The sequence below is a fragment of the Bubalus bubalis genome, chromosome 2 (assembly GCF_019923935.1).
Source record: "Bubalus bubalis isolate 160015118507 breed Murrah chromosome 2, NDDB_SH_1, whole genome shotgun sequence".
NCBI lineage: Eukaryota > Metazoa > Chordata > Mammalia > Artiodactyla > Bovidae > Bubalus > Bubalus bubalis.
Window position 1 is genome coordinate 183,649,792 of NC_059158.1, and position 19,864 is coordinate 183,669,655.

At 40.0% G+C, this 19,864-nt stretch overlaps 1 protein-coding gene across 18 annotated transcripts in view; it reads left to right on the forward strand.

The window, feature by feature from the left end:
* The window catches only part of EIF4G3 (eukaryotic translation initiation factor 4 gamma 3), a 353,112-nt gene that overhangs the window by 141,033 nt on the left and 192,215 nt on the right, over nt 1-19,864 (forward strand). Inside the window, exon 5 of one of the 18 annotated variants that reach the window (XM_045164651.1) lies at nt 18,325-18,416. The exons of the other annotated variants lie outside the window; for them this stretch is intronic. The gene's annotated coding sequence lies outside the window, so the exon portion shown is untranslated. The remainder of the gene's footprint in view (nt 1-18,324; nt 18,417-19,864) is intronic. 18 annotated transcript variants of the gene reach the window in all.

A 19,864-nucleotide genomic window follows, 5' to 3' on the forward strand; every position in this document is an offset into this window, starting at 1 on the left:
TGCAGGGAGTGTGCATCTTTATTTCATGGCTGCAGTCACCATCCACAGTGATTTTTGGAGTGCAAGAAAATAAAGTCTGTCACTGTTTCCATTGTTTCCCCTTCTATTTGCCCTGAAGTGAAGTAATGGGACTAGATGCCATGATCTTCACTTTTTGAATGTTGAGTTTTAAGCCAACTTTTTCACTCTCCTTTTTCACTTTCATCAAGAGGCTCTTTAATTTCTCTTCACTTTCAGCCATAAGGATGGTGTCATCTGTATTTTTGAGGTTACTGATATTTCTCCCGGCAATTTTGATTGCAGCTTGTGCTTCATCCAGTCCGGCATTTTGAATGATGTACTCTGCATAAAAGTTAAATAAGCAGGGTTATGATACACAAGCTTGATGTACTCCTTTCACAATTTTGAACGAGTCCATTGTTCCATGTCTGTTTCTAAATGTTGCTTCTTGACCTGCATATAGGTTTCTCAGGAGGCAGGTAAGGTACTCTGGTATTCCCATCTCTTTAAGAATTTACCGTAGTTTCTTGTCTGGAAATTCACATCTTTGTTCGCAAGCGTGGTGGACGCCTTTCTGGGACTGCGTTCCAGGCCTGCCATCTCTTCCCCTCTTTTCCACTTTATAAAAGTTCTGGGCTCTCATTCAGGTCGAAGGCAACCCTACTGGATGATATGGCAACTCTGTTTTTAGTTGAGGATGAGATGGTTGGGTGGCATCGCCAAATCAACGGACATCAGTTTGTGCAAACTTTGGGAGGTAGTGAAGGATAGGGAAGCCTGGAATGTTGCAGTCCGTGGGATCGCAGAGTCGGACACTACTGAGCAACTGAACAACAGCAACTTTGGTCTTTATCCTGATTATTACATTAAATGATATTTTCTTTTACCTCTTGTATTGGTTTCCTTCTATTTCATTGAGATTGAGATTCACATTCTGCATTAGCCCTTCTGTATGTGACTTGTGGCAAGTTACTTTATTTCCTCAGAGCATGTTTTCCCATTTTTAAAATGATTTACTTCATAGAGGTTTTGTGTAATTCAAGTAAATCTGTGCTTTTTAGTAAACAGACTCCAAATAAAGAGAGTTTGCGTTTCATCCTTCGGAAACTTATCTTCCTGCTTTGAAGATTTATTTTCATTTTGCCTGTCTCAAACATATTTGTTTCCAATGATTTTTTGTTACTTAGTCCTGTACCCTTGGTGGCCTCATCCATCCCCATCACAAGGAATTAGCTTCACATCGCTCACCCCAAGTATGCTGGATACACATCTGATTGCTCTGTGTGCTTTTATACTTGCGGTTTTCTTTGATAATTAAAACTCAGTGTGATACAATTGAATCGATCATATTTTCATCCAAAGCAGAGAAAACAGCTAATGCAAAGACATTAAGAGAAAAAACTTGATATGTTTGAGTGAAATAAGTAAGGCTAATAATGTGGCAAGAGAGCAGTAGGAGATGAGTTGAGGTCTGAGAGGTGGCCTGGGCCACCTCATTTTTGGCTCTTTGGTGCTTCCTTACCACTTATGTCTAGTTAATTAGAAAGTCTTGCCACCAGGGAAGACCATCAATATACCAGTTATTTTAAAATAGGCCTCCTTTGTCTAGATTCATCGTGGTAGACTAGTTCCTTATCAGTGTGTACCTGGACTATTAGAGTGTTCCCTGACTAGTAACCCTGACACAGGTCCTTTTCTTTAGTACTCCCTATTATCATGGCAGTTATTTTCACTAAACAAATCTAATGATACTGCTTCCATGTTCAGCGTATCCTGGATTCCTTTTAAATTAAAGTCCTTTCTTATCCTGACATACCCTTTTAGCTCAGCGGTTCAGCCCTAATCTAATTCTCTGGCTCACCCACTCCTAGGTGTTGGCATCACTGACCTTTTCAGGCTTCAGCAGATTTTTTTTTTTCCCGGCTTTTCCATTTTCTAGGTTTTCGTGCTTCTGTTGTGTTCTTTGTTTTGCTCGCACGTGGTGCTCCTCTCCTCATGTGGCCAACTTCCCTTCCTGCTTCCCCATCCTTGGTTGAACTCTGACCTGTGGAGGTTCTCTGAAAATCTTCTCCCAGGAAGACTTAATTAGTTTTTGCTTTGCTTCTTGCCATGTTGTTCATACTCTTTAAAGCACTTGCTGTATTCTGTTACAGCTGTTAGGTAAGTTATCAGTTCCTTAAACACAGGAACCATGTCTTTTTGAGCTTTGTCATTAGGACGTCTGTCAATGCTGGGGGAAAAAATTGTTGAGCTGCTGCATTTTAAAATATATGGTGTGAGAGGTTTTTTCATTCTAAAAAAAGTTTTTAATCTGATTAATGTCTTTCATTGATGATACTGCTAGTTAACTAACATCATTAAAAAAAGAAAATCTAAAGCAGTTTTGATTGGAGGCCTTGTTGTTTGAAGTCAAGAACATAGACTGTGTCATTCAGGGATATTTTGGGAAGAAAGGGCTTCCCTTGGGGCTTCCCTGATAGCTCAGTTGGTAGAGAATCCACCTGCAGTGCATGAGACCCTGGTCCAATTCCTGGGATGGGAAGATCTGCTGGAGCAGGGATAGGCTACCCACTCAGGTATTCTTGGGCTTCCCTTGTGGCTCATCTGGTAAAGAATGCACCAGCAATGTGGGAGACCTGGGTTGGATCCCTGGGTTGAAAGATTCCCCTGGAGAAGGGAAAGGCTAGCCACTGCAGTATTCTGGCCTGGAGAATTCCATGGACTGTATAGTCCAGAGGGTATCAAGGAGTCAGACACGACTAAGCAACTTTCATTTTCACTTTTGGAAGAAAACCCAGGGGGATTGTATTGATCAAGTTCAATTCAGTCCCTCAGTCATGTCTGACTCTTTGGTACCTCATGGACTGCAGCACGCCAGTCTTCCTTGTCCATCACCAATTCCCGGAGTCTCATGTCCATCGCATCAGTGATGCCATCCAACCATCTCATCCTGTGTCGTCCCCTTCTCCTCCTGCCTTCGATCTTTCCCAGCATTGGTGTCTTTTCCATTGAGTCGGTTCTTCGCATCAGGTGGCCAAAGGATTGGAGTTTCATCTTCAGCATCAGTCCTTCCAATGAATATTCAGGACTGATTTCCTTTAGGATGGACTGGTTGGATCTCCTTGCAGTCCAGGGGACTCTCAAGAGTCTTCTCCGGCACCACAATTCAAAAGCATTAATTCTTCAGTGCTCAGCTTTCTTCACAGTCCAACTCTCACATCCATACAAGACTACTGGAAAAACCATAGCTTTGGCTAGACAGATCTTTGTTGGCAAAGTAATATCTCAGCTTTTTAATATGCTGTCTAGGTTGGTCATAACTTTTCTTCCAAGGAGTAAGCGTCTTTTAATTTCATGGCTGCAGTCACCATCTGCAGTGATTTTGGAGCCCAGAAAAATAAAGTCTTTCACTGTTTATGTTGTTTCCCCATTTATTTGCCATGAAGTTATGGGACCAAACACCATGATCTTCGTTTTCTGAATGTTAGCTTTAAGCCAACTTTTTCACTCTCCTCTTTGACTTTCATCAAGAGGCTTTTTAGTTCCTCTTCACTTTCTGCCATAAGGGTGGTGTCATCTATATATCTGAGGTTATTGATATTTCTGCCGGCAATCTTGATTCCAGCTTGTGCTTCTTCCAGCCCAGCATTTCTCATGATGTACTCTGCATATAAGTTAAATAAGCAGGGTGACAGTATATAGCCTTGACGTGCTCCTTTCCCAATTTGGAACCAGTCTGTTGTTCCATGTCCAGTTCTAACTGTTGCTTCTTCACCTGCATACAGATTTCTCAAGAGGCAGGCCAAGTGGTCTGGTATTCCCATCTCTTTCAGAATTTTCCACAGTTTGTTGTGATCCACATAGTCAAAGGCTTTGGCATAATCAGTAAAGCAGAAACAGATGTTTTTCTGGAACTCTCTTGCCTTTTCAATGATCCAGCGGATGTTGGCAATTTGATCTCTGGTTCCTCTGCCTTTTCTCAATCCAGCTTGAACATCTGCAAGTTCAGGATTCATGTACTGTTGAAGCCTGGCTTGGAGAATTTTCAGCATTATATTGCTAGTGTGTGAGATGAGTACAATTGTGCGGTAGTTTGAGCATTTTTTGTCATTGCGTTTATTTGGGATTGGAATGAAAACTGACCTTTCCCAGTCCTGTGGCCATTGCTGAGTTTTCCAAATTTGCAGGCATACTGAGTGCAGCACTTTCACAGCATCATCTTTCAGGATTTGAAATAGCTCAACTGGAATTCCATCACCTCCACTAGCTTTGTTTGTAGTGATGGTTCCTAAGGCCCTCTTGACTTTGCATTCTAGGATGTCTGGCTCTAGGTGAATGATCACACCCATCGTGGTTATCTGGGTCATAAAGATCTTTTTTGTATAATTCTTCTGTGTATTCTTGCCACCTCTTCTTAGTATCTTCTGCTTATGTTAGGTCCATACTGTTTCTGTTCTTTATTGTGCCCATCTTTGCATGAAATGTTCCCTTGGTGTCTCTGATTTTCTTGAAGACATCTCTAGTGTTTCTCATTCGATTGTTTTCCTCTCTCTGCCCTGATCACAGAGAAAGGCCTTTTTCTCTCTCCTGGGTACTCAGCGTTCACATGGTGTGTCTTTCCTTTTCTCCTTTGCCTGTGGCCTCTCTTCTTTTGATTGTGTTGATAGTGTCACCGAAAAGCAGCCCTGTGAGTAGTGCAGTGGTTAGGTTCTCCCTGTTAACTGGAGTGCTATGTTTTTCTCCAGAGTAAACTGGCCTGATTGAGATGAAGTTTGCCAACCTAATTAGCTTCCTCTTTTTGCTTTTCTTTGTTTTTCTGTCACTGTTGTCAGAAATGCTTGGTGTGTTCATTGGGGTAGGGCTAGAGCTATGTGATTCCTAAAATGAGTTTTGACATTAACTGCTTGATATTACTGAAGTATAAGGGAATTGGTATTTACTAGTGCAGATGGGGGAAGCAGCGAGTGTTGTGGTGGGACAGAAATTTCCCCTGAGGCCCTGGCAGCAGGAAGCCCGTCGGTAGGTGACTCAGCTCTTTCCCGAACCTGTCTCATGTGAGTGTGTGCGTGATGTCTGTTTATTATCAGCAGAATCAGTGCCAGGGAAGTCACATTACATGGCAGGGGCAGTGTTTATTTAACCAGCCCAGTGATGGTCTAAAAATAACTTGTAGGGATTTTCATGTAGTATCCTTAGAAAAATCATAATGGAGTCACACTGATGAGTGTTTTCCATTATAGATAACTTTGAATATCATAGTTGGTCAGTACTATTTCACTTCTTTAATTCTAAAGATGAAAAGTTTGATATTTAAATAAAAGGTTAGGGAAAGAAGTAAACTTCTAATTGTCCACAAAATGATTCTGCACAATTACATTTTAGCTTGATGTCTGGGTATATAATCATTTTGGGTGCTTCAGGGCCGTCATTGGGGTGTTCATGTTCTAATTTCTTATATAGGAACTGTTCCTTCTTCTGAAGTTAAGAAACAAATGCCTTTCTGATATAGGAACAGTAATGATGTGTATTTGCTGGATTTCTTTAATATTAAATTATGATATTAGTAGTTTTACTCTGATTTTCTGGAGTTGCTTACCTTGTACTCAGGATTTGCACCACCGGTTACTGTAATTGAGTCTTTCGGTGTGTGAAATGTGATTATTATTACCCTGTGTACCTATTTATATGCATGGCTCTGAAAGAGAAAGCCCTTGGAAGCCTGAACATATCTAGTAATCATAATCTGCTCATTTGTCTGGGAAGCAGTGAGTCACTATGATTTATTCTTCTTGACATTTGGAGTGTTTGTCTTCGAAGTGCAGCATGTGAACTTGAGTCAGATTATTTCAAAAGGAAAATGGAAAATGGATTCATTAAGAAGAAATAAGTGCCAGCCTTCTGTTTACAATAATGTTTACCTGTGTATGAATATTTGATTAGATCTCGTAATCCATAGGATTATATTGCTTACACAGTGCTTTATACTACATATAAAGTGGGAAGTACATAGCTTTTATGCTGGATGAATAAAGTAAATTGTGAATTAAACAATTATTGCAGTGTTTTAATCTTTAATTCTGCGTTTCAGAAGATATTAAGCATGAGAGGATTTGCTTTTATTTTGAGTATTTACTGGGATTTCTTTTTTAGCGTCCTTTTAGTTGGTGTAGTTGTTAGGAATGTTAATATACCTAAAATGGCATATTAATATACATACCTTCTAATTAAGTCCGTATGAATGGTGCCTGACTTGAACACCATTTCAAAGTAATTCCAGTAATTGCATTGGCTATTTTTTATTCCATATAAGTGAAAAATTGGTTGTTTCTCAGTATTAATGTTATCTGGGCCTGAAAACCTAAGGTTCAGCCATGGTGTTTGTGCATGTTCCGAAGAACAAATAAAAAATGATTTCAAGTCAACTCACATATTATTCCACAGGAAATCAATTGAGATTTGGAAAAAGGGAAAGTGGTTCTCCAGTCCTTGTAAGATTGGCCGTGGCAACAGGCCAGTGAACCCTTACTGAACCCTAAATGACATGGATAAACAGTGTTTTCTGTTTTGTAATTGAGGAATCATTTCTGTTTCCTGTAGTACTGTTTGTAGTGTTTTTTGATGATGTCCAGTGGAGTAGGGGGAATTTTGTTTTATTTTCAGTTAATACCTCTCTATGACATGGTTACATATATACTCTGCCTGGGTCTCAGTCTCTGTGTTACTCTCCTTTCTTGGAAATAAATGATAAGACCTTGGGCTTTCCCATCACTGAAATATATAAAAGTCATTGTGTGTTGTGCAGACTGTTGAATGATGATTTTAAATCTGAATAAGGTGATTTTTTTTTATAACTAGCTACCATTTATGAGTTGTGGCTGGATAACAGTGCCACATCAGGTTATCAATGTTCAGAGAGGTCTCCTTGATCAAGTATTGCTTAGAATTCAACAAGATACAAATAAGCAATTATATTTAAGTATATGTGGAGAAATACGTATTAGACAACTAATTGATGATGTTGAATATATGCTGTTGAAACAAAGTTGTTTGTGATTAGACTTCGTGATGTTTTTTGATACTTACATTTTAAAAAAAATTGTGTTAATGGTAAATACATAGAACATTTGCTATCTCAACTATTTAAAAGTGTACAGTTCAAGGTATTAATTACATCCACATATTTCTGCAATATCTGTCTCTAGAACTCTTGTCTCATACAGCTGGAACTCTGTACCGATTAAATTATAGCCAACAACCCCTCCTTCCCCTACCACTGGGCAGCAGCCATTCCATTTTCTGTCTTTAAATCTGACTAGTTTAAGTACCTCAGAATGAAATCATGCACTGTCATTTTGTGACTGGGTTACTTCTCTTAGCATCATGTCTTCAAGGTCCATTCATACTGTCACGTATGTCAGAATTTCCTTTCTTTTAATGAGTGAATGATACTCTATTTTATGTGTATACATTTTATTTATCCATTCACTTATCAGTGGACCCTTGCATTGCTTCCAGCTTTTGGATATTGTGAATACTTATGTGAACATAGGTGTATAATCATCTCTTCAAAGCTGCACTTTTCAGTCTTTTCTGTATATACCCAGAAATAGAATTTCTTAAGTATATGACAGTTCCCTCATAGCTCAGTCAGTAAATCATCTGCCTGCGATGCAGGAGACCCGCATTCAATTGCTGGGTCGGGAAGATCCCCTGGAGGAGAAAATGGCAACCCACTCCAGTATTCTTGCCGGGAGAATCCCATAGACAGAGGAGCCTGGCAAGCTATGGTCCATAGGGTTGCAAAGACTCAGACAAAACTGAAGCGACTTAACATTCATGCTTGCATGACTATTGTATTTTCCTTTTTTTTGAGAGCTGTCATTCTTTTTTCCGTAGTAGCTGCACTGTTTAACATGCTTACCAGCAATGTGCAAATGTTTCAGTTTCTCCATATCTTTACCAAACATTTGTTATTTTCTTTAGTAGCCATCCTAGTGGGCGTGAGTTAGTATGTCATTGTGGTTTTGATTTGAATTTCTCTCCAGGGATTGGGGAATATCTTTTCATGTGGTTATTGGCTGTTTCTGTACCTTCTTTGGAGAAATGGTTATTCAAATTTTTTTCAGTTCAGTTCAGTCGCTCAGTTGTGTCCGACTCTTTGCGACCCCATGAATCGCAGCACGCCAGGCCTCCCTGTCCATCACCAACTCCCGGAGTTCACTCAAACTCACGTCCATTGGGTCAGTGATGCCATCCAGCCATCTCATCCTCTGTCATCCCCTTCTCCTCCTGCCCCTAGCCCCTCCCATCATCAGAGTCTTTTCCAATGAGTCAACTCTTCTCATGAGGTGGCCAAAGGACTGGAGTTTCAGCTTTAGCATCATTCCTTCCAAAGAACATCCAGGACGGATCTCCTTTAGAATGGACTGGTTGGATGTCCTTGCAGTCCAAGGGACTCTCAAGAGTCTTCTCCAACACCACAGTTCAAAAGCATCAATTCTTCGGCGCTCAGCTTTCTTCACAGTCCAACTCTCACATCCATACATGACCACAGGAAAAACCATAGCTTTGACTAGACGGACCTTTGTTGGCAAAGTAATGTCTCTGCTTTTGAATATGCTGTCTAGGTTGGTCATAACTTTCCTTCCAAGGAGTAAGCGTCTTTTAATTTCATGGCTGCAGTCACCATCTGCAGTGATTTTTGGAGCCCCCAAAAATAAAGTCTGACACTGTTTCCACTGGTTCCCCATGTATTTGGCATGAAGTGATGGGACCAGATGCCATGATCTTTGTTTTCTGAATGTTGAGCTTTGATCCAACTTTTTCACTGTCCTCTTTCACTTTCCTCTTCACTTTCTGCCATAAGGGTGGTGTCATCTGCATATCTGAGGTTATTTATATTTCTCCCGGCAGTCTTGATTCCAGCTTGTGCTTCTTCCAGCCCAGAGTTTCTCATGATGTACTCTGCATGTAAGTTAAATAAGCAGGGTGATGGTATACAGCCTTGACGTACTCCTTTTCCTATTTGGAACCAGTCTGTTGTTCCATGTCCAGTTCTAACTGTTGCTTCCTGACCTGCATATAGGTCTCTCAAGAGGCAGGTCAGGTGGTCTGGTATTCCCATCTCTTGAAGAATTTTCCATGGTTTATTGTGATCCACACAGTCAATGGCTTTGGCATAGTCAATAAAGCATAAATAGATGTTTTTCTGGAACTTCAAATTTTGGAGAAGAAGAACAAAGTTACCCCTTCTTAAATTAGGGTTTTCGTTGTTGTTGAATTGTTGAATTTCTGTGTATTCACTTCTTTTCAGATCCATGATTTACAGATATTTTCTCCATTTTTGTGAGTTTCTTTTTCACTGTTGATTATGTCCTTTGATGCGTAGTTGTCTCTAGCTTTGATAGAGTCCAGGTTATGTGTTCTTTTGTTTCTTGTGTTCTTGGTGTCTTACCCCAAAATATTGCTAAATCCAGTATCATAAAACTTTCTCCTTATATGTTCTCCTAAGATTTTTATACTCTTAGGATTGGTATTTTATACATTTTGAGTTAATTTTATTATGTGGTGTAAGATTAGGATCCAGCTTCCTTTTTTTTTCATGTGGATATCCAGTTTTTCCAGCACCATTTGTTTTAAAGACAAACAGTCCTTTGCCCACTGAGTAGTTTTGGAATTTTTGTCAAAATCATTGTAAGCCGCATAATGAAGGCTTCTTTCGGAGTCTTTTTTCCTTCTCTCCATTTGTCTGCGTGTGTCTTTGCGCCAGCATCACTTTGTTTGATTTCTGAGGACTTGTAATTTGAAATCAGAATGTGTGAGATCTCCAACTTTGTTCTTCTTCTCCAAAATTATTTTCGCTTTTCACAGTCCCTGGAGATTCTATATGAGCTTTAGAGTGGATTTTTCTGTAGGTGCAAAATGTGTCATTAGACTTTCCATAGGGATTTCATTAAATCTATAAATTACTTTGGGAACTGTTGACATCTTAACAGTATTAGGTCTTCCAGTTCATAAACATGGAATCTCTTTCCATTTATTTGTGTCTTCTTCAATTTCATTCAGCAGCATTTTGTAGTTTTTAGTGATGAGTCTGTCACTTCTTTGGTTAATTTTATTTCTAAGTATTTTATTCTTTTTAATGCCCTAATAAATTGAATTTTTAAAAAATTATTGAAATATAGTTGATTTACAATATTGTGTTTCTGCTGTACAGCAAAGTGATTCTTTGTGCGCGCACACACATACGTTCCGTGATGGTTTATCACAGGGTACTGACTGTAGATCCCTATGTTATACAGCAGGGCCTTGGTGTTTATTCAGTCTGTGTATAATAGTTTGCATCTGCTGATTCCAAATGCTCAGTGTAAACAGAATCGTTTTCTTAATTTCCTTTTCAGGTTTAGTGTATAGAAACAACTAGTTTTTATGTCTGTATTATTTATCCTGTAACTTTGGAGAATTCATTTGTGACTTCTAACCAACTTTTATAAACTCTTTAGGGCTGTTTGCATAGATTATGCTGTCCATAAACAGATAATTTTCCTTTCTTTACCCCCCTAGTTTGGATTTCTTTTATTCTTTTTCTCCTTTTATTGCTCTGGATAGAATTTCCAGTACCAGGTTGAGTACTTGTCGTGTAAGCAGGCATCTTTGTCCCATCCTTGATCTTAAAGTAAAAACTTTCCATTTTTTACCAAAAAGTATGATGTTAGAGATGGACAGGGAGGCCTGGCGTGCTGCAATTCATGGGGTTGCAAAGAGTCGGACACGACTGAGCGACTGAACTGAACTGATGATGTTAGATGTGAACTTCTCACATGCGGCCTTTTTTGTATTGAAGTAGTTTCCTTTTTTTTTTTCTCCCCAATTCATTTATTTGTGGCTTCCTTGAGTCTTAGTTGTGGTGTGTGGGCTCAGTAGTGGGCATGTGGGATCTTGATCTTTTCCCACCAGAGATTGAGCCTGCATCCCCTGCATTGGAAGGTGGATTCCTAGCCATTGGACCACCAGGGAAATCCCAGTAGTTTCTTTCTGTTCCTAGTTTATTGAGTGTTTTTATCCTGAAAGAGTATTGAAGTTTATCACATGTTTTTTCTGCATCAGTTCAAATGATCTTGTGTTTTTTTCTCTATTTTGTTAGTGTCGGGGTATTGAATGATTTTTGTTGGTTGAACCAACCTTGTATTTCAGGAATAAATCTTACTTGGTCATGATATATAATCTGTTTACTGTGTCACTGAATTCTGTTTTCTAGTATTTTGTTGAGGATTTTTGAATCAGGAATATTAGTCTGTACCTTTCTTGTATTATTTTTGTCTGGCTTTAGTATCTGGTTAATGTTAGCCTCATAGTATGAGTCTGGAAGTATTCTCTATGTATTTAAATGTTTGCTAAAAGTCACCAATGAGACCTTGTGTTCCTGGGCTGGTCTTTGTTGCAAGGTTTTTGATTGCTAGTTCAGTCTCCTTTCCAGTTATAGGTCTCTTCAGTTTTTCTATTTTTTCAGTATTCAGACATTATAGGTTATGTGCTTCTATGAGTTTGTGTGTTTCATATAGATTAACTAGATTTTGGTGTATAATTGTTATGGCATTCTCTTTATGAACATACATGCTCAATCATGTCCAACTGTTTGCAACCCCATGGGCTGTAGCCTGCCAGGCTCCTCTGTCCGTGGGATTTTCCAGGCAAGAGTACCTGGAGTGGGTTACCATTTCCTCCTCCAGGGGATCTTCCCCACCTGGGGATCGAACCCAAGTCTCCTCTGTCTCCTGCATTGCAGGCAGGGGATTTTTACCATTTGAGGTACCCAGGAAGCCCTTATATTTCTGTGTAATCAGTTAAAATGTCTCCTTGTTGATTTATGTATCTCCCTTATTTTTCTTCCTCAGTCTAGTTAGTTTTTTCAGTTTTGTTGATTTTGGTTTTATTACAATTTTTTGTATTGTTCTACACTGTATTTTTTGATTTTTATTTACTTAATTTTTGTTTTCTATTGCTATGTAGCTGACTAACAGTGTTGTGCTAGTTTCAGGTGTACAACAGGGTAATTCAGTTATACATATACCATATTTTTCTTAATATACCATATTTTAAACAAATCTGCTTTAGTCTTTATTTACATTTTTCTAATAGTTTTTGGTTTGGTTTATTCTTCTGTTTCTAGTTCCTTAAAGCATAAAGTTCTTGGAGAAGGGAATGGCAACCCAATCCAGTATTCTTGCCTGGGAAATCCCAAGGATAAAGGAGCCTGGTGGGCTATAGTCCATAGGGTCACAAAGAGTCAGACATGACTGAAGTGGCTTAGCACGCACAAGGTGTAAAGTTAGGTTGTTGATACGAGATTTCTGCTTTTTAAAAATTAATTTCTTTATTTTAATTGGAACAAAGATGAATATTTTTTATGATAAAAATTACTATTCAAAAGATAGACATCATAAACCATTAGATACCTAACAACAAAGAAACATAAAGCTAAACCCAGAAGAAATATCAGGGAAAAGAAAAAATATGTAATCATAGTGAGACCTACTAACATTTCTCTGAGAATATTTTATCAAGTACAGAAAAATAGGAATAGGAGCATCTTGAATGATGTCATTAATAATTTAAATATAATCAGATCAGATCAGATCAGTCGCTCAGTCGTGTCCAACTCTTTGCGACCCTATGAATCGCAGAATGCCAGGCCTCCCTGTCCATGACCAACTCCCGGAGTTCACCCAGACTCACGTCCATCGAGTCAGTGATGCCATCCAGCCATCTCATCCTCTGTCGTCCCCTTCTCCTCCTGCCCCCAATCCCTCCCAGCATCAGAGTCTTTTCCAATGAGTCAACTCTTCGCATGAGGTGGCCAAAGGACTGGAGTTTCAGCTTTAGCATCATTCCTTCCAAAGAAATCCCAGGGCTGAACTCCTTCAGAATGGACTGGTTGGATCTCCTTGCAGTCCAAGGGACTCTCAAGAGTCTTCTCCGACACCACAGTTGAAAAGCATCAATTCTTCGGCGCTCAGGCTTCTTCACAGTCTAACTCTCACATCCATACATGACCACTGAAAAAAACCATAGCCTTGACTAGACAGACCTTTGTTGGCCAAGTAATGTCTCTGCTTTTGAATATGCTATCTAGGTTGGTCATAACTTTCCTTCCAAGGACTAAGCGTCTTTTAATGTCATGGCTGCAGTCACCATCTGCAGTGATTTTGGAGCCCAGAAAAATAAAGTCTGACACTGTTTCCACTGGTTCCCCATCTATTTCCCATGAAGTGATGGGATCGGATGCCATGATCTATGTTTTCTGAATGTTGAGCTTTAAGCCAACTTTTTCACTCTCCACTTTCACTTTCATCAAGAGGCTTTTGAGTTCCTCTTCACTTTCTGCCATAAGGGTGGTGTCATCTGCATATCTGAGGTGATTGATATTTCTCCTGGCTATCTTGATTCCAGCTTGTGTTTCTTCCAGTCCAGCATTTCTCATGATGTACCCTGCATGCATCCCTGGTGGCTCAGAGGTTAAAGCGTCCGCCTGCTATGCAGGAGACCTGGGTTCGGTCCCTGGGTTCGGAAGATTCCCCTGGAGAAGGAAATGGCAACCCACTCCAGTATTGTTGCCTGGAGAATCCCATGGACGGAGGAGCCTGGTAGGCTACAGTCCACAGGGTGGCAAAGAGTCGGACTCGACTGAGCGATTTCACTTTCACTTTCACCCTGCATATAAGTTAAATAAGCAGGGTGACAATATACAGCCTTGATGTAGTCCTTTTCCTGTTTGGAACCAGTCTGTTGTTCCATGTCCAGTTCTAACTGATGCTTCCTGACCTGCATACAGGTTTCTCAAGAGGCATGTCAAGTGGTCTGGTATTCCCATCTCTTTCACAATTTTCCAGTTTATTATGATCCACACAGTCAAAGGCTTTGGCATCGTCAGTAAAGCAGAAATAGATGTTTTTCTGGAACTCTCTTGCTTTTTTGATGATCCATTGGATGTTGGCAATTTGATGTCTGGTTCCTCTGACTTTTCTAAAACCAGTTTGAACATCTGGAAGTTCACAGTTCACGTATTGCTGAACCCTGGCTTGGACAGTTTTGAGCATTACTTTACTAGCATGTGAGATGAGTGCAATTGTGAGGTAGTTTGAGCGTTTTTTGGGATTGGAATGAAAACTGACCTTTTCCAGTCCTGTGGCCACTGCTGTGTTTTCCAAATTTGCTGGCATATTGAGTGCAACACTTGGACAGCATCATCTTTCAGGATTTGAAATAGCTCAGCTGATATTCTATCACCTCCACTAGCTTTGTTCCTAGTGATGCTTTCTAAGGCCCACTTGACTTCACATTCCAGGATGTCTGGCTCTAGGTGAGTGATCACACCATCGTGATTATCTGGTTCGTGAAGATCTTTTTTGTACAGTTCTTCTGTGTATTCTTGCCACCTCTTCTTAATATCTTCTGCTTCTGTTAGGTCCCTACCATTTCTGTCCTTTATCGAGCCCATCTTTGCATGAAATGTTCCCTTGGTATCTCTAATTTTCTTGGAGAGATCTCTAGTCTTTCCCATTCTGTTGTTTTCCTCTAGTTCTTTGCATTGATCGCTGAAGAAGGCTTTCTTATCTCTTCTTGCTATTCTTTGGAACTCTGCATTCAGATGCTTATATCTTTCCTTTTCGCCTTTGCCTTTAGCTTCTCTTCTTTTCACAGCTATTTGTAAGGCCTCCCCAGACAGCCATTTTGCTTTTTTGCATTTCTTTTCCATGGGGATGGTCTTGATCCCTGTCTCCTGTACATTGTCACTAACCTCCGTCCATAGTTCATCAGGCACTCTATCTGTCACATCTAGTCCCTTAAATCTATGTCTCACTTCCACTGTATAATCATAAGCGATTTTATTTAGGTCATACCTGAATGGTCTAGTGGTTTTCCCCACTTTCTTCAATTTAAGTCTGAATTGCTAATAAGGAGTTCATGATCTGAGCCACAGTCAGCTCCTGGGGTTTTATCTTGTCCCTTCATCTGGGACATAACTTTCTGCTTTTTCATGCAGGTTAACTTTCTGTAATATGGTTTTGTTTTAGTCAGTGTGGGATTGTGATTCTTCTGTCTGCCTTCTGATGAAGGAGGCTGAGAGGCTTGTGTAAGCTTCCTGATGGGAGGGACTGGCAGTGGGAAAAAGTGGATCTTGCTCTGGCCGGCAGGGCCTTGCTCAGTAAAGCTTTAATCCAGTTATCTTCTGATGGGTGGGGTTGTGCTCCCTCCCTGGTATTTTTTTGTCCTGTGGAAACCAGCCCTTGGGTCTGTGGGCTCCACGGTAGAGATAATGGTGATCTCCAAGAGGACTCATGCCAAGGGCCATCTTCAGGACTGCTGCTGCCAGCGCCCCCATCCCTGTGGTGAGGCCTTGCTGACCTGTGGCTCCACAGGAGACCCTCCAGCACTAGCAGGTGGATCTGGTTCTGTCTCAGTGGTGTTACTATTCCCTTCTCCTGGGTCTTGGTGCCTAGAATATTGTGTTTGTGCCCTCCAAGACTGGAGTCCCTGTTTTCCCCAGTCCTCTGGAAGTCCTGTAATCAATTCCCACTGGTCTTCAAGGTCAGATTCCCTGGGCATTCCCAGACCCTTTGTCAGATCCCCAGGCTAGGAAGCCTGACATGGGGCTCAGAACTTTCATAGCAGTGGAGAACTTCTTTGGTATTGTTGTTCTCCAGTTTGTGGGTCACCCCCCAACTGGTATGGAATTTGGTTTTATTGTGATTACACCCTTCCTGCCATCTCACTGCAGCTTCTTGTCTTGGACGTGAGGTATCCTTTTTGTTAGGTTCCAGCACCTTCTTTTTGATGGTTATTCAACATCTCGTTGCAATTTTGGTGTTCTCGCAGGAGAAGAAGAGCATGTTTTCTTCTATTCCACCATCTTGAACCAGAAGCCATTAAATTTCCCTTTTAGTCCAGTTTTGTTGCACCCCATAAATTTAGGTTTGTTGTCTTTTCATTTTCTTTTGTCTCAAGATATTTTCTAATTTCCTTTGTGAGTTCTTCTTTGACTCACTGGTTATTGAAGACTGCACTGTTTAATTTTCATATCTTTGTTATTTTCTATCTGTTGAAATCTGTTGATTTCTAGTTTCATTCCATTGTGGTCAGAGAATGTAGATTAAAACATCCATTGAAAATTATCTTGTGATCAAATGTACGTTGTGTTATGGAGAATATTCCATGTGCACTTACGAAAAATCTGTCTTCTGCTGTGTTGTATCACAGCAGTGTTTTTATGTCTTTTAGACTCAGTTGGTCTATTTTATTGTTAAGTCCTCTGTTTTTCTTAATTAATTTAGGTATGTTTGTGTGTGCTTGGTCTTTGCTGTTGTGCGCCAGGTCTTCTCCCGCCGCGGTGAGTGGCGGCTGTTCTTCGTCCTGGCGTAAAACTTCCTCACTGCAGTGGCTTCTCTCGTGGAGGAGCCCGGCTTCGGCTCACCGGCTTCAGTGGTTGCCGCCCGCGGGCTCGGGTGCTTCGTGATGTCCAGGATATTCTTGGACTAGGGGTCGAACCCAGGTCCCTGCAATTGCAGGTAGACTTGGAACCACTGGACCACCAGGCAAGTCCCAAGTTGGTTCTATTTATTGATTCTTTTTTTCCCCTCAGGTTCTTTTATCCATTATTGAAAAGGAGGCTTTGAAGTCTCCTATTTTTCTTGTAGAACTATTTTTTCCCTTTAATTCTGTCAGGGGGTGCTTCGTAAATTTAGAATTTCTGATACTTGATGAGTATATGTTTATAGGTGTTATATCTTGGTTAATTGACATTTTCTCTTTATATAATGGCCTTTGTCTCTTGTGACAGTGTTTTACTTAATTTGTGTTTTGGGTGATATTAGAATGGCTATCCCTGCCCCCTTTTGGTTACTGCATGGAATATCTTTTTCCTTCTTTCAGTTTCAATCTGTGGGTTTTAAGGTCTAAAGTGAATCTTTTGTAGACAGTATGTCATTGAATGTTGTTTTTTAGAAATCCATTCTGCCAACCTTTCTTTCAGTTACACGAGTTTAATCTGTGCTGTGCTTAGTCGCTCAGTCATGTCCTACTCTTTGCGACCCCGTGGAGTGTAGCCCTCTGTCCGTGGGAATTCTTGAGGTGAGAGTACTGGAGTCTGCTGCCATGCCCTCCTCCAGGGGATCTTCCCAACCCAGGGATCAAACCCAGGCGTTTAATCTACTTGTGTTTAATTACTGATGGAGAAGGACTCACCGTTGCCATTTTGTTTTTTTTCCCACATGACTTAGAGCTCTTTTTTGTTGTTGGTGGTGGTAAGTAATTTATTCCTTTATTACCTTGCTTTTCATTTAGTTGCGTTTATGTAGTGATATGTTTTAATTCCCTTCTCATTTCCTTTTGTATGTATTCTACAAATATTTTCTTTTTGGCTACCATGGGGAGTACTTGTAACATCCTACAGTTGTAACATTCTATTTTAAGCTAGTAACAACTTAACTTCAATTACTTGCAAATAGTTCTATACACCTATGCCTCCTCCCACTTTATAATATTGGTGTCACAGATTGCGTCATTATATGTTATGTATCCATTAGCATATCTTTATAATTGCTTTTATGTTTTTAAGTCCTATAAAGTAATAATAAGTGGAGTTATGAGTCAAAATGAAAATAATAAAGGGTTTTTTTAATATGCCCATGTATTTCCCTTTACTGTAGAATTTCTTAGTTTTATACAGCTTCTGATTATTTTTTTGTGTACCTTTGTTTCCAGTAGAAAGACTCTCTTTAACATTTCTTGCAGGGCAAGTCTTGTGAGAGCGAACTCCCTCGGGTTTTATCTCGAAATTTCTCCCTCATGTTTGAAGGACAGTTTTGTGCAATATAGAATTCTCATTTAGCAGGTTTTTTTTTCTTTCCCCCTAAGAGTTTGATTATAATATATTTCACTTAGAGTTCATTGAGTCTCTTTTATTTGTATGTCCTTGTCTTTCCTCAAATTTGGGACATTTTCAGCCATGAGTTTTTCAAATAAACCCTCTACCCCTACTGTCTTCTCCTGTAATGCATATATTAGTTTTTTGATTGGGTCCCTTATTATAAGTTCCTTAGACTCTATTTACTTTTTTTCATTATATTTAAAAATTTTCTTCTCAGTCTTGATATAATTTCAAAGCTTTTCTCCTCAAGGTCACCAATTCTTTCTTCTGCCTCTTTGAATCTGCTGTTGAACTTTTCAAATGAATTTTTAAAAGCCAGTTGTATTTTTCTATTCCAGAGATTGTAAACTTATTTTTACAGTTTTTATTTCTTTGTTTGTTTTCCTAATTTCCTTTAGGTTTCTGTGTTTTCCTGTAGTTAACTGAGCATATTCAAGACAGTTGTTTTAACGTCTTTGTCAAGTAACTCCAAAGTCTGTCTCTCTTTAAGGTCAGTTTCTAGAGATTTCTTGTGTTCCTTTGAATGTGCCTTGTTTCCCTATTTATTTATATGCCTTGTAATCTTCTGTTGATAACTGAGCATTTGAAAAAACAGCCATAGCTTCCAGTAAATTTGAAAACTGGCTTCTTGCAGGGGAAAACCATCAGCTGTCAGCCCAATAAAGGCTTAAGGTCTCCTCAGCATTTTCTGTGCTCACGTCTTCCCTGGGCTTGTGTGTTTGGCTCCCCCCCAGTCCTACAGGATACATAGCTCCTTCTGATGTTGTGGTTGGTCAGTCTGACCCTGCCTTCTTCTGAGGGCCGTACGTGTTCCGTTTCTGTTGTGTCCTTCTGCCTATCACCTCTTGCCCAGGTGCCGGCAGGTCTGAGTGTCCTTCACCCGTCATGCATGTCAGCAGGTGCCAATCCTTTCAGCAACCCAGACTTACACCCGTGCTATGCCACTGTCCCTGTCAGTGCTCTGAGTCAGGAGACAGAAGCCAGCCCACTCGGGCCGACTCCAGGCAAGCCAGAATGGTGCAAGCCAGTTAAGCCCTTTTCTTTCTGTCTTAAAGGAAGAACTGGGAATTGGATGTCTTCCTCCAGATTGTACCAGACCAGGTAAGGGTTGAGGCAGGGAGAGACAGAGAAAAACACCACTAAATTTCATGTTCTTTTGAATGTGGTTATGTGGAGCTCAGGAAGACAGTTTTTGAACGTTCCTGGAAGCAGTATGGATGGAAATTATTTTAGGTTCACAGTAAACCACATTAATGTGGAAAAGTTTAGCTTTGAGGAAGAAACTTCAGGATAGGCAAGCGGTGTGCATGTTCAGCATTTTATTTGCAAGAAGTAAAGGAAGATCCCTTTCTGTTCTAGCATTTGTCTGAGTCAGTGTTCTCAGACTTTCTGGTGCAAGACTTCTGTATACGCTTACATAAAAATTTTGGGGTTTCTCAATATTTTTGTCTTATAGTTGTTAATATTATATTAAAAATTGAAAGTGAGGAATTTTCAAATAAACAAACCTAGTTTGTAAACATGAGTACTGTATTTTTATGAAAAAACATTTTCCAAAACAAAAGACTTGCTGAGCAGAATTGTGTTATTCAAAACTTTGCAGATTTTTAAGTGTCTGACTTAGTAGAAGTTACTGGAATCATGTCTGCGTCTGCCCTCAGTCCATTACCCACCGTGTTATTTCAGTTGAGTGTGTGAGGAAAAGGGTCTTCACGGGCCTGTGATTGGGAAAGGGAGGCAGGCGCACGTTATACAGCTTTCTCAGAAACTGGAGTGGCAGTTTTCTGAACATCAGTTGTGGTGCGGAATCTGAATTATATTAGTGAGCTTCTAGTGCTCTGTTACGTTAAAATCTGTTAGTCCATCTTGCACTTGAATTGATTAGTTTGTGTGTTTTGTATATGATCGTGTATGGGTCATTTGAAAAATATTGCTTGA